At 36.4% G+C, this 15,909-nt stretch overlaps 1 protein-coding gene across 3 annotated transcripts in view; it reads right to left on the reverse strand.

Annotated features, from left to right (window-relative positions):
- Window positions 1–11,135, reverse strand: part of LOC121858283 (eukaryotic elongation factor 2 kinase-like) — a 148,614-nt gene extending 137,479 nt beyond the window's left edge. For 2 of the 3 annotated variants that reach the window (XM_042354602.1, XM_042354601.1), the window contains exon 1: window positions 10,428–11,135. The gene's annotated coding sequence lies outside the window, so the exon portion shown is untranslated. The remainder of the gene's footprint in view (window positions 1–10,427) is intronic. The other variant, XM_042354604.1, reaches the window with a different exon arrangement.
- Window positions 11,136–15,909: the final 4,774 nt, after the last annotated feature.

The following is a 15,909-nucleotide window of genomic DNA, read 5'->3' on the forward strand; positions in this document are numbered from 1 at the left end:
GAAATTGTTTCAAATTGAGAAAAACATTTAAAGAGACTTTTCAAATATTGCAACAGGCTTATGGGGAGGATTGTTTGAGCCATACGCAATGTCACGTGTGGTACCAGCGTTTCAAAATGGGAAGAACATCCACCGAAGACGATCCCAAATCTGGACGTTGGAGTCGCTCAAATGTGGAGGTGATGTTGATCGTCTCTTTTGATTGGAAGGGGGTCGTTCATCATGAGTTTGTTCCACGTGGTCAGACAGTCAATACAGAGTTTTAATTGGATGTCCTGAAGCGTTTGAGGGAGGCAATGCAAAGGAAGAGGCCTGAGGCGTGGACAAACAAGCCCTGGATGCTGCACCATGACAATGCACCTGCTCACGCGTCGCTCCTTATCCGTGGCTTTTTGGCAAAACACGAGACGACTATCGTCCCCCAGCCGCCTTACTCTCCGGATTTGGCCCTAGCGGACTTTTTTTTTCAAAGTTGAAATCCACCCTGAAAGGTCACCGATTTCAAACAATAGAAGAAATAGAAGAAATTCGCTATGAGACCTGCACACCATCCCTCAAAACACATTCCAGAACTGGAAAAAAACGTTGGGAGCGGTGTATCAACAGTGGAGGGGAGTACTTTGAAAGAGACAAGTCTGATTGAGTTTTAAATAAAACAATAAATTTGTTTTTTAAAAAGTTCAGTTTCTTTTTGGACAGACCTCGTAGTTGATAAAATGGTTTCTTGATTACATGCAATGTGGCATCTGCATACCATGATTTTTTTATTTGACAGTAGTTAAAGCTGATCATCAGTGGCAAATATTATGTGGCGTGCTTTATCAACTTTTACGTCACTATGTAAGAAATTCTCTGGTATATGCTGTGACTATTTCAAACTCGACTCTAAGGATGTTTTGGCCTATCTTTTTGATGGTAATAGCTTGCATTGTGAGCAACATGCAACACATGGTCCTGAGTGAAGATTTTCTTTAATAAGGTGACTGACAATGTCTGTTGCTGATGTGAATGGTTCCTGCTGAGCCTTGTTTTGTTTTTTTGCTTGCAATGCAACTGAAGCCACTATATTAGATCCCAACTGTGGCTGGTGGATGCATTCTTGTGGGGTTAGTTGAGAGCACCTCCAAGTTGTAGATGTTGCACATTTTCTTTTGACTGTGTACGAATAGCCTCTTCCATCAAACAACTTGTTTCCTACCCGAATTGTAGTTTCTTGTAGCTGCATATATTGGGATTAACATTCATCAAGTTTGGTCCTGGATCAACCAGCGAAGAATCGTTAAAAGTTTCACCAGTCAGGGTAACTGGGCTGTTTGAGGCAAACACCGCCAACTACCTTTCACACCACAAACAGCCATTCCAAAACATGCAGACTGACTACATGAGGCCTATACTGTACAGTATAAGCATAAATTTTATATTTTTGCAATAATTATTTGATTTGAATTTAATAAAACTCGGTCCAATTGGTACCGGTAAGTGGGCCGAGATTACCAAAAAGGGCTGACTGCACTGGTACCCCTAATTACTACAAAATTGCAAGTGTCTTCTTCCAAACTTGCATGATTAATAACACTGTTTTATTTATTTTTTTAATTTTAGTCTCACATATTGTTTTTAAGTGAGATGATTGTAGGAGTATTAACAATGTTTTTATTTTTGTTTAATTTTGGTCTTTATTAAATTGTTTCAATGAGACGCTTGCATGAGTAATAACGTGTTTTTTTTATTTTTATTTTTTTTGCCTTTAATAAATTTTCATAGTGAGATGCTTGCATGATCCAATGTATATACACAAAGATAGTAAACCAGCCATTACGTCTTCACTGCTTCAGTGAATACATAATGAAGGTCCAAAGTCCTTGAAATGTTTATGGGAATGAAAGCGGTGACGAAACAGGTGAAAACGTGGTGACAAAATGGATAAAAAATGTGGTGACGAAATGGGCACACCCCATTTTATGGTGTGTTTTACTCAAACCTGACCACCATTTTGGTGCAAATTCGCAGTTTCTATTACAAATATAAAAAAAATGTCAAAAACCACTACTTTGCACAAGAAAATAAGGTCAGATTTGAGTAAAAACATAATAAAAAAGAAAAATATTTTTGTATCAAAACCTGAGGGCAGCCAATGGACGATTATTTTCCTAGAAAATACTTATTTTTAAATCTGGTACCAATGAAAGCATTTTTGTTGAAGCATCATGGTGTAATTTTACATTTTTCGTGGATGTGAGAGTACGCTCAGACCGAGAGGGGGTGTTAGGGTCATCTCATACCCAAAAAAGTCAACTCGAACCCAAGACAACTCGTACCCAACCCACAATTGTGCGCGCTGGCCACATGTTAAGTGAAGAGACTGTTTACAACTCACAAAAGCTTAAGCGAGATGGAGCTGGTAGCAGTTGTGTGACTGCCTGAGAAGCAGACTATCGCCTTCTACTGTAGAGGCAACATCTTGATTCTCGTCAGCCAACATCTTCCTGCGGGACATTATATTTGTTCTCGTTGGTCTAACCCTAGACCCAAAAACGTGAGTGTGAACTGTTGAATCCTCTGAGAACTCTAAATAACTTTAATAAGTGTAATTATGTACTGTATATTGATCGTATTATTCAAACTGTGTGTCCTGATGTACAGTCTCGTTCAAGATTCTTCGAACACTGCTGGAGACAGCTGGCAACTCAAGGACGTATGTTTACTAACTACGTAGTAAAAATTTGAATGACTGTAAAAGTGATCGGCGATTGGTTACTTAGTTTCCCGTTGCTTAATTAATGGTTGGGCTTTGTTGTTTCGTATTATATTATACCTTTCTGCTGGTATATACTGTTAATTTGATTTTAAAATGGATAGAGAAAGGGGCCAACCTATATGAATTTGTTTTGCCAATTAAACATCAATAAAAATCGGTAAGTATGTTAAAGAACATCATGCACAGCTGTGTGCAGGCTGTGTATGAGTTTCCCTGTTTATCATTAATTTATACTAATATTATCTTCAAATGTTTAATCCCTTTCGGGTAATTAATCCAGTTCTATGTAACCGATCCTAACAGACTTCTTTCTAAAGACGCTGATCTTATGCAACACAAACAGCGGTTTTAATTCGCTGTGGGATTAAGCAGAATCATCGGTTCAATGCTATCTGTAGTAAGTGTGTGTGTGTGTGTGTGTGTGCGCATAACAATAAATAATAATAATAATTAACGGTTTATTGAAAGAGCATAGCAGCCAGAAGGCTGAAAATATACAGTTACATAATTGGGGAATGGGTTTTGATTTACATAGGTTGGCCCATTGCTCTATCCATTTTAAAATCAAATTAACAGTATATACCAGCAGAAAGGTATAATATAATACGAAACAACAAAACTGAACCATTAATTAAGCAACGGGGAACTAAGTATCCAATCACCGATCACTTTTACGTTCATTCATAATTTTTCCTACGTACTATAGTAAACAAACGGCCTTGAGTTGCCAGCTGTCTCCAGCAGTGTTCGAAGAATCTTGAACGTGACTGTACCAGCAGTTGTTATATGTGAATTGTATTCAACAGGTTTTGACCGAATTATACTCATCGCATCAACGACAAGGGTCTCATTGTCCTGCACAAACCAAAATCGCTCCTATGAGTGATTACAGTGCCCAAGATTACTTACACCCAATTCAAAAGATAATCCATACCTATTAGTATATATACCATGCATTTTAGCTTTATTTATGATAAAAAAAAAAGATTATGTAAATCTTGTAGGAAAGTGCAGTGAAATAGGGATATGTAATGCAGCACTTTAAAATGGTTGCATCCCATTACATAAGTACCCTGCATGTTATTCCGTCACACAAACATTGCACTACAAGAACATATTTCACACTATGTAGTTTAGAATAACTTTATTGTAATTTACAGATTTCAGACTAATAGACCTGGCAGTTTCAATTATATAAACTGGGCGATGTAAACGTTTAAAATGGTCATAAGTCAACAAAATATAGACATGCACATGCATAAAAACATTGATTTTCCAGCTCCAGCTTTTTGTAAACAAATCAGTTAGTGTACAGTATATTTGGCACTCCTCTCTGATATTTCTTCTGGTATAACAAACTTGTTCTAAGGAGTCGCTGACATCGTCAAGAATTTCTTCCTCTGACATGTCAACGTCAAGAATGAAATACAATAGTAATAAGGATATAAAAGAACGAAGAGTGAGAATATTGGCCAACACATATACAATTAGTTATGTTATTGTATGTTAATGATACACTGGACAGATTTGTTTAAAAAGTCATGACCACACGGAAACAAGACCAGATATGAGTAACCTAACGACTTGATTATGTGTCACCCAATATTCACGCTATTCATATATATATATATATATATATATATATATATATATATATATATATATATATATATATATATATATATATATATATATATATATATATATATATATATATATATATATATATATATATATACATATATATATATATATATATACAGTATTACCCCGCCTAACGCGGTTTCACTTAACGCGTTTTATCATATATGCAGTGCCTCGCCAGAGCTGAACTTTCACTTAACACGGATTTTTTCCACATATACGCGGTGAGTGTCCGGCTCGAGACGCTATTTTTAGATTTGCCCCACCCGCCACCCTGCCTGTTTTAGCTCATAAAATTCATACAAATTACCCGGCCAGAATATAATTTACATTGCTGAAATTCTTATAATTTGGTGATCATTTTGAATATAAACATCATATATTTTGCATTAGACATACAAATTTTAGATAAAAATATTTCTCAGAGTAACTATGTTATCTTTTGTGCAAAATATATGACATTTATATTCAAAATATTCCTGGTCTTACAAGGAATCCAGCAATGTCAATTATATTATCCTAACTTTAGTTTGAGGTATTATTTATTACAAAAAAGTTAAGTATTCTGGTTTTCCCACACATCTCCTTGGGACGGTTGGTGGGGGGTGGGGGGGAGGGAGGGACCGACCGACCATCTGTTACCCCGTGAAGAATATTTTTTTTTTTTATTAACTGAAGATATTTGTTTTAGCTCATAAAATTCATACAAATTACCCGGTCTGAATATAATTTACATTGCTGGAATTCTTATAATTTGATGATCATTTTGAATATAAACATCATATATTTTGCATTAGACATACAAATTTTAGATAAAAATTTTTCTCAGAGTAACTATGTTATCTTTTGTGCAAAATATATGACATTTATATTCAAAATATTCCTGGTCTTACAAGGAATCCAGCAATGTCAATTATATTATCCTAACTTTAATCTGAGGTATTATTTAATACTAAATGTTAAAAACTCTGGAAGGGAGGATTGGTGGGGGGTGGGGGGGAGGGTTGGGACTGACCGCGCGGTTGGAAGAGGGGGGGAGGCAAGGTGGGGTACTTTGATTGACAGATAGTGTCGTGAAGATTATTTTTTTTTTTATTAACTGAAGATATTTGTTTTAGCTCATAAAATTCATACAAATTACCCGGTCAGAATATAATTTACATTGCTGGAATTCTTATAATTTGGTGATCATTTTGAATATAAACATCATATATTTTGCATTAAACATACAAATTTTAGATAAAAATTTTTCTCTAGGTAACTATGTTATCTTTTGTGCAAAATATATGACATTTATATTCAAAATATTCCTGGTCTTACAAGGAATCCAGCAATGTCAATTGTATTATCCTAACTTTAGTTTGAGGTATTATTTATTAAAATTTAGTGGTTTTCCCCCAAAAATTTCTCAGAGAGGGAAGAGCCGGCAGTGTAGTGTGAGAGGGGGAGGGAGTTGAGTCCATTATTTGAATGGACATTAACTTGGCGACTATTTCTCTATTTCTCTTAAGTATTAATTGTGTGCATGTACCATCATAAAATTAAGATGTTATTTTTACTACTGTACAACATAGGTATGTGCCTTCAAAAAGTGGAGTTTGGGGGTCGGGCCGGTTTCTATTGGAATTAATCCCATATGTTCTGTTGTTCACTTAAAGCGGATTTCACTTAACACGGGACCCTCTGGGTTCTATTGACCGCGTTAAGTGGGGTACAACTGTATATATATATATATATATATATATATATATATATATATATATATATATATATATATATATATATATATATATATATATATATATATATATATATATATATATATATATATATATATATATATATATATATATATATATATATATCATTATAAACAAGACTTCTACATACAATCAGGGTGGTTGAGGTGTTGATTGTATGTAGAAGTCCGCGTGCTTTATTGGGCTAATGAAATATATATGGATCCTCGTGTTTCGAAGCCGGATTTGGTAAAACGTTACTCTGACCACCTACGTGATACGGGTAGTCCCCATTAGAGGTTCACGGCGCCTTAAGCTCGTTGAACAGGCTTTGTGTGAAATATAACAAAGTCTAGGACTGCTTTCAGTATCCTGGTGGTCCAGCGGTTAGCGTTCCCCGACCACAGTCATGGGCTCGTGGGCCGTGGGTTCAAATCCTGGCGGGTTGAGGTGTTGATTATATATATTCCCTGGTCACAGTCATGGGCTTGTAGTGGACTTCTCCCCTACAACTGCGTATCCGCATTCCAATGCGACAGTATCCTAGCAACCAAGCGAGCGGCGTCACCAGATGTTACCACCTTCCCTAGCAACGGACCTAAAGACCGGCGACTTTCTCGGGTTTTCCCAACATGACTCATAGAGGACTCACGGCTGCTGGGTATATAAGCTCTGTCTCTCCATTGAGATTCATTCTGGTCTCTCTTCTTGAACAAGCAACACCTCCTCCTCTGCCGCTGCCTGGCGGCCCTCGCTTCTCCTCGCCTGCCTGGCGGTCCTCACTCCCGCCAGCGAGAATGGCGACCCACCAGCTATCCTTCTCTGAGCTTCCTCACCAACCAGCTCTCATTCTGGCATTCTTCTTGAACACGCAACACCTCCTCCAGCAAGCTCCACGCTGTCCAGCATTCATTCAACCAGGAGGCCAGCAACAGGCAACATCTTCTCTAACGAAGCTCCTGCACATCTACCTCCTTCAACACGCTACTCACCGAACGTCTCCACTGAGCAGCTCCTCACCACACGGCACCTCCAGCACCAGACTGTCTATCATATAACTTATATTATACAAGAAAACCACCTTAGAGTTTCCATCCATCCTGAGTGCTAGACAACATTATACCACGAATTCCTACAGGCTCGTGGGCCGTGGGTTCGAATCCTGGCGGGTTGAGGTGTTGATTGTATGTAGAAGTACGCGTGCTTTATTGGGCTAATGAAATATATATGGATCCTCGTGTTTCGAAGCCGGATTTGGTAAAACGTTACTCTGACCACCTACGTGATACGGGTAGTCCCCATTAGAGGTTTACGGCGCCTTAAGCTCGTTGAACAGGCTTTGTGTGAAATATGACAAAGTCTAGGACTGCTTTTAGTATCCTGGTGGTCCAGCGGTTAGCGTTCCCCAACCACAGTCATGGGCTCGTGGGCCGTGGGTTCAAATCCTGGCGGGTTGAGGTGTTGATTATATATATTCCCTGGTCACAGTCATGGGCTCGTGGGCCGTGGGTTCGATCCTGGCGGGTTGAGGTGTTGATTGTATGTAGAAGTCCGCGTGCTTTATTGGGCTAATGAAATATATATGGATCCTCGTGTTTCAAAGCCGGATTTGGTAAAACGTTACTCTGACCACCTACGTGATACGGGTAGTCCCCATTAGAGGTTCACGGCGCCATAAGCTCGTTGAACAGGCTTTGTGTGAAATAAATATAAATATATATATATATATATATATATATATATATATATATATATATATATATATATATATATATATATATATATATATATATATATATATATATATATATATATATATATATATATATATATATATATATATATATATATATATATATATATATATATATATATATATATATATATATATATGCAAGTAAATCACTGTAGGGGCGAGTGATCTAGGTATATGCTGATAACCACAAGGAAAGAAGAAAACACGAAGTTCCCAAGCGCTTTCGTGTAATTCACATCTTCAGGGGTGAGTACAGACTAAAGAGAAATACAAACCAAGGTGTATATATACAGAGGAGGGTGAGACCAGGTCCACAATGGTCAGGTATTAGGTAATGACCCTACTAATCTTTAAATAGCACACAACGGTTGGTGGTCATGTCAGATGGTCAGGTGACCCGACCTTCTCACCTGGTTACAAATCTTCTTAATTACAAAATTGTCCAGCTTGTACATGCCGTTACTCAAATTCATGTTGAATGCTTCGGTATGTTTAATAAGACTAGATTCTATGATGTTCCTACTATCAATTGAATTTCAAGGTAATATTGAGGAGGCATTATCCCAGTCAATGCAATGCTTGTTATCCCTCAAATGAACAAACAGAGCATTGGATTCCTGGCCTGTCCTAACACTGTATTTGTGTTGTTTAATTCTAGTTGCAAGATCTTTACCTGTCTGGCCTAAGTAAAACATATTATATTCCTTGCAAGGAACTTTATAAATGCAACCAATTGTGTTGTTCGGGGAGTTCTTGATTAACATTTGTTTAACAGTGCATGAGTTTTTAAATGCCACATTGACGTTCCAGGTTTTTAGTTGTGAAGGAATGTGTGAGAAATTTTTGTGAAATGGTAATATTAAGATATTCTTATGGTCATGGGTGGGCTTGGGATCAGTTCTATAAAAAGTTTTCTTAGTAATGTTCAGGCATTTGTCTATGAAAGATCTAGGGTATTTAAGGTTTGAGCCAATATTGTATATATATTTGTATTCCTCATCAATGAATTCCGGACTGCAAATTCTCAAGGCACGTAAAAACATTGTTGAAAATACTGACTGTTTGACTTTATTATGGTGGGCAGAATAATAATGAATGTATGAACACACATTAGTTGGTTTTCTATAAATACTGAACTTAAAAGTGTTACCTATTCTGTGTATCAGACAGTCTAGGAATGGCAATTTACAGTCTTGCTCTAATTCCACAGTGAATTTGATCGAGGGGGCTAAGTTGTTAAGTTGTGGCAGGAAAGCTTTTAGGTCCTCATTACATGGCCAGAGACATAATACATCATCAACATATCTAAACCAGACTGCTGAAGGTGGTAAAATATTACTTAATAGTTTCTTTTCAAAGAATTCCATATATAGGTTGCTTAATACAGGTGAATGGATTACCCATTGAATATATATATATATATATATATATATATATATATATATATATATATATATATATATATATATATATATATATATATATATATATATATATATATATATATATATATATATATATATAGATCCCGACTTACGACTACGTGGACTTACGACCGTCGGGACTTACGACCGCCGCAGATTTTTTATTAAAATTTTTTTTTTTCTTTTTTTTCTTTTTTTTTCAAATGACACACGCATTTTCTATAACGAAACGTTTCCAGTTAATGTAGTCTCCATGTATAATTAGAAAATTATGGGGGCCCCATGTGCATTCAGCTGACTACATTAAAGGTTAAGTGCTCAGTCACACTGTATCCATTCCTTATTATTTATTACTTTCACTGTACTGTATCCATTCATCATTATTCATCACTTTTACTGTACTGTATTTCATTGTGGATTTTTTATTAAAATAAATATATATATATATATATATATATATATATATATATATATATATATATATATATATATATATATATATATATATATATATATATATATATATATATATATATATATATATATAAATATGGGTATGAACTGTCTCGTAAATTGGGTACGAGTTGAAATGTTCTGATGGGAACGATTTGCTTGGATACGAGTTGTCCAGCACCCCGAGAGGGTCAATTGTAAACAAACACACGACAAACGGTGACTGCAGATTTACGTTAATGTCTTACATGAATTTACTATCTTGGTTAATATTCATTTGCGATGGAAGTGATGAGATATAACTACAGTAATGGTAAACACAAAATTGCTCCGAGTTGGGGCTGAAACTGCAATAATACCGGAACCCTATTCTTACAAGTCAGGGGTGTTAACCACAGTAAATGGTAAATATGGTTGTTGGGCCCCCAGTTAAGGAATGCCTGTACGTAACAAACAATTTGGGTCAATATTTAGAAGTTGCCACCACCTAAATGACTTTTGAAAATGGGTTTTTATGGTGTAAATCATCGTGATAAATACAAATATAAACTTCATTGCCGTCGGAAATAAACAGTAGTTGAGAAATTGAAAGGTCAAACAATGTAAAAACTTTAAAAAATCCTAACCTAACCTCAACCACAATTTGTACTCACCTTTATGACAGTTGAAGACAAGAAGTGGTGCTCAGAAGTGTAGCATCAAACAGAGGAAGTACTCAAAGCACTTAACAGTAAACAGTACTGTACTTAAGCACTGTAAAACTCCTCTTTGATAAACAGTTCATTCCAGATACACACACATGGAAGATTGTTTTTTCTTATATTATATTTGACACTTCCTTTAGGTGCTTTGTTTAGTCCATTAAAACCATATATATAATCGCATTGGTTCAGCAAATTAATAAACTGAGTAGACGTACTAACTGACAATCAGCATGTCGAGGCAAGACAAGAATACTGCCCAAAAATGCCATTAGAGGCCAATTTCCATTAGACTCCTTGACAGATTGATATCTAGCTGACTGCACAAGCATATACATTGAGAATGTTTACCATATCATGATTATTTATAAACCTTGACAGGTTCTCTAGATAAAGAGTTTGCTAGACGTATACACTTTGTACGCCTCTTTCATCCAGGCAATGGAGGAACATTACCATACCACATTAGTTATAGGTGTCTTTTAAATGCACATTTCATACGTAAAACATCCGTTTACACCTAATACAAATACACATACACTGCAATTCGGGAGCTGAAACTTTGTACCTTCCCAGACTGGTTATTGTTTTGATTAGGTAGAGCACCAGGCCACGACACACGCCTTAAAGCTTCACCACAACACTGAGACTACTGCCACGCTGCTGCTGTACCTGGCATCGTGCTCCCCGCCTTCCGCTCCTGACTGCGGCTTTAACTTGACACTGTTCAAAATACATACCATAATTTATGCAAAATTAGAATAACTGCATCTAATATTTTGTTATTTGTCTGTATATATTTTTCATTTTAAAGACACTTAAATACAATAAATCCCACAGAAATTAGTCATCATATATGACTGTCCTAAATATATATTATCTCTAACACTTTCGAAGGATTTGTAATCCGCCCCCACCAAGTGCCAGATGCAAGAGAACTTCTTGCACCGGATATTTAAATTCTACCAAAATCCAGTTAACTCGATTTATTATCTAGCTTCCGATTGTGAATAACATTAATAATCTAAAATAAGTATCTCTGCACCTATTATAATTATTAATTTAAGCTTTCTGGGCGTGTATTCGCAAATCTGAATACGTGAAAAATAGAACTACAAAAATAAAACGTACGTACAATCGACAATGATAAATACGAACAAATATGAAGATATATATTTTGCTTCAAGCGGACACAGCTGTTGATATTTTTACTTCGTATGTCTAATTTATCAGTTTGTCAGTGTTTCTTAAGTATTTTATACAGAAAAGTGTGTATCAACGGGAATATGGTGCCTGCATATATATATATATATATATATATATATATATATATATATATATATATATATATATATATATATATATATATATATATATATATATATATATATATATATTTATATATAATGTGTGCAAGTAAATCACTGTAGGTGCGCGTGATCCAAGTATATACTGATAACCACAAGGATACAAGAAAACACGAAGTTCCCAAGGGCTTTCGTGTAATTCACATCTTCAGGGGTGAGTACAGACTAGAGAGAGTAATACTTGACAAGGGTAATATATACAGTAGAGGAGAGTGAGATCAAGTCCCTGGGTACTTGATCTCACTCTCCTATACTGTATATATTACCCTTGTCAAGTATTAATCCTTAGTCTGTACTCACCCCTGAAGATGTGAATTACACGAAAGCCCTTGGGAACTTCGTGTTTTCTTGTGGTTTCAGCATATATATATATATATATATATATATATATATATATATATATATATATATATATATATATATATATATATATATATATATATATATATATATAATGTGTGTGTGTGTGTGTGTGATAATGTTAATTCAGTTGAACAATATTATTAAAAGGTATTTTTCATTGTTAGTAATTATGTTTAAAGCATAGTTTGGTTTGCAACTCTGATGAAAAGTAACACTATATCCCAAGTTCAACCCTGGAAGAATTAAAAGTGCATGACTCAACACGACTCCTTGGCAACAGTGATAACGACACACAAATTAACACAATGCCTTTGAAACCTGGTCAAATGAGAAGAAACACAGATAAGTTGTAATTCTGAAGATATTATAATTCATCATCTTCACATCATAACTAACGTTTGATGTATCTCAAAGCTTTTCACACACGATAGAAGGACATATTTGTAGACGTGTAAGAACTAATTTGATACAGTACCATTTTCATATTATTCGATAAACCCACCAGTGCACCACAAGTTAGTACGCATTTTTTTTTTATTTTTTTTTTACGGGGATTAGCCCACCCGGGCACAGGTCACTGACCCACACATCGGGACCTGGGGGCGAAAATGCAATAATAATAATAATAATAATAATAATAATAATAATAATAATAATAATAATAATAATAATAATAAATAAAATTTATAATAAAAATAAATATAAATTAAAATAATAAAATAATAATGATACTACTACTACTACTACTAACAATAATAATAATAATAAAGACAAAAAAAATCAAGAGTGAGAAACAATTGAGACCTGTAATTGTGTGTAAATGAGGCAGAAAGTCAAATCAGCAACCTGGGACTTGATCACAATTTTTGTTCTGCCATATGGCAGCAGGGTCTACCATTAGACACCACATTATGCTTCCAGTATCTTCTCAGGCGGCAGTACCCCTTGTTTGGTAGCTGCCTACTACTTACTACCTACTAATGTGATACAAGCTTAGATAATCCCATGCTATTGATGTCACCACTTTTAGGGCATAAAACAGACCCTGTATACATATGGGAAGGTGTGGTTCAGCGGACTTTTGAACTATCTTTTCATTATACTACAATAGTACTGTATGTTTAATACAATGCTAGTTTAATGTAGCTCAGTATAGAACAAGCCATTGTAAGCATATTAACTAAATACAATATAAATACAAATATATGAAACTATGATTATAAAGACACTAAGGTTTAATGAAAGAAATTTCTAATATAACTTTTATGAGGCAATGATCGACGCTGCACCTCAACTACGATAAGGAAGCGCTGTAGATTAATTCTTTGTAGCTGGGCACAACTTACTTGTGAAATAATACCGTACGTATATTCGAAATGTGCCTCTTGGTTACATAAGGTTAATTTATGTAAAGTTATTCCACGTTTTATAACACTTAAAAATATTTTGCCTCAGCAGAGACTTGACTGACAAATAATACCTTTTACTAATGAAGGAGCTTTCGGTATGTGACGTTAAAAAAAAAGTCCGCTGAACAATGGCAAGTGACTTTTTATTAAACACTTCCTTATTGCGAAGTTGATTTTTCTACACTGTATAACATGCTGTCCATGAGAGAGATAACAGTCTTCAGATTATTTAAGGCTATATTGTTAACGGGTATTTTAATGCGTATGGCAAGGTCAGTGTGATTTACTCGCGGGTGGTGTGGAGCCTCCCTACTACGCTTGCTGTAGCTACTACCACAGTACCACACTATTTTCCACGAACAGAATCCAACCACCACTTTACTTATCCAAATAAGCACAGATTTATATCTTTATACTGCGGTTTGTTAGCTTAGATGGAATTGTGTTGTAACTCAGATTGTGTGTGTGTGTGTGTGTGTGTGTGTGTGTGTACCCAAGGCACTGTACAAGCAAATGTATATGTACTGTACACAAACTCACCAAGCATGTATGCAATTATGTGTGATCTCACCGCCTTCACATTAAAACACGCGAGGTGGGAAGAGCGCTATGGGGTTGGCAGCCCTGAGAAGGACGTAAACATTGCCTCAACCAAGCCCAGCCAAGAGCCTTCCGGATATTAAAAAAATAAATAAAATATAACGTACTTTGCAGGTTGACTATACCGTTACTTGGCGAAATGTACACCATGCCTTCCTTTGGCTAACAAACAACGATTAAAAGATGCTAATTATCACTGTCTATATAGGTCAGTTAAATCATTCTTCGAGTTTATTTTTTATAACCTTTGCCACTGTCGGCTTGCTAGCCATTCGGTCGGTTGTTCAGTTCTATCTGTGGTCATGTATGTTCAGTGCTGTACTGGCTCTTGAACATGACGCTTGTTGTGATCTAAAAAAAAATGGTGAATTGTGAAGATAACTATAAATCTATACGTTAGTTTTATACAATTCTAACTCAAGCTGTTCAAAGTTGGCTTGATACTGATATTTTTGGTCCATCTACACACACGCGCGCGCAAGTTCCGTTGTAAAACAGTTTGGTTCCACTTGTGTCAACTTTAAACCCCTAAAATGGCGCTCTTCTTTTTTTTTCAACCTACTTCCATGTACAGTACAAGTTCTCTGTTCTTCCATGCTTTTGTCTTTCTCTCGACCATCTGTTGCTTACGTTGCCAGTCCACGAGCATTTGTCTTTGAGTGATTAAAAATAATTGGGTGGCTAAGTGGGAGGCGGTGTGTGGTGATGGAGTGTCAGACCACAGCTTACATCTCAGAAACAGTCCAGACTTGACCCGACATTAGGGGTGTCAAGTGTAAGGGTAACCCTCGCGGCTGCCCAAGGGTTACAAATCAATTAGGCTCCCCTCCACATGTCACACGGCCCCAACAAATATGTAAGACACACAGTGAGCAAAGGAGCCACCTGCGGCCCTTCTCCAATTTACACAAGGAACCTACAGTACATCCCAGACAAGGCCCAGACCTATCCTCACATTAATCAGGTAAAATGTAACCCTCGAGCACAAGTCAAGGGGCCACAAATCAACCAGAGCCTCTCATGTCACACGGCCCCACCAATGATGTTAACAGGCAAGCATTCATCTGAAGATTTCTCCAGAATATACAACAACTTATAGTCTCAGAAAAAGTCCAGACCTGACTCTACATTAGCGAGGGCAAATGTAAGGAGACCCTTTGCCGCCCCCCCCGATCAGCTCAACCTAACGGCTGGTCTTCCAATATATAGGACGTCCTAGTCCTTCCTCACGAGAGTGTGTCTTGTAACCAGGAAGGGCCAGCTACTACGTCCCCAGTCCCGCTTGAGAGGAGACAGAGAGGACCAGAGGCAGCCGCCTCCGGTCAGAAGCAAGACTTCCCTCCGGTGCCCAGCTAAGCAGTCTCCCATAGAGACAACCCAGGACCACCGGCTAGGCCTCCCCTAGGTCACGTGAGTTTTTGTCAGAGCTTTCCATGGGATGAGTTACTTACGTGGGAAGTGTATTCATTTCATGTTCGTGTCTGAGAATCAGTGTCTAGTAACGTAATATGATGTCCTCGTAATGTAAATATAGTGTCCTAGTAACTTCAATAGGAGGTGTTATTAATGTGTCCATGTCATGTTCGTAACTAATAAAGAGTTGTAACGAAGCGGTGAGTTACGCCCTTAAGACGTAATAGATGTGTATTGACAAATAAGATAAGATAAGTGTAAGTCCAGACTAAATAACTATCA

This window comes from Homarus americanus, unplaced genomic scaffold (assembly GCF_018991925.1).
Source record: "Homarus americanus isolate GMGI-L3 unplaced genomic scaffold, GMGI_Hamer_2.0 scaffold57980, whole genome shotgun sequence".
NCBI classification, from domain to species: Eukaryota; Metazoa; Arthropoda; class Malacostraca; order Decapoda; family Nephropidae; genus Homarus; species Homarus americanus.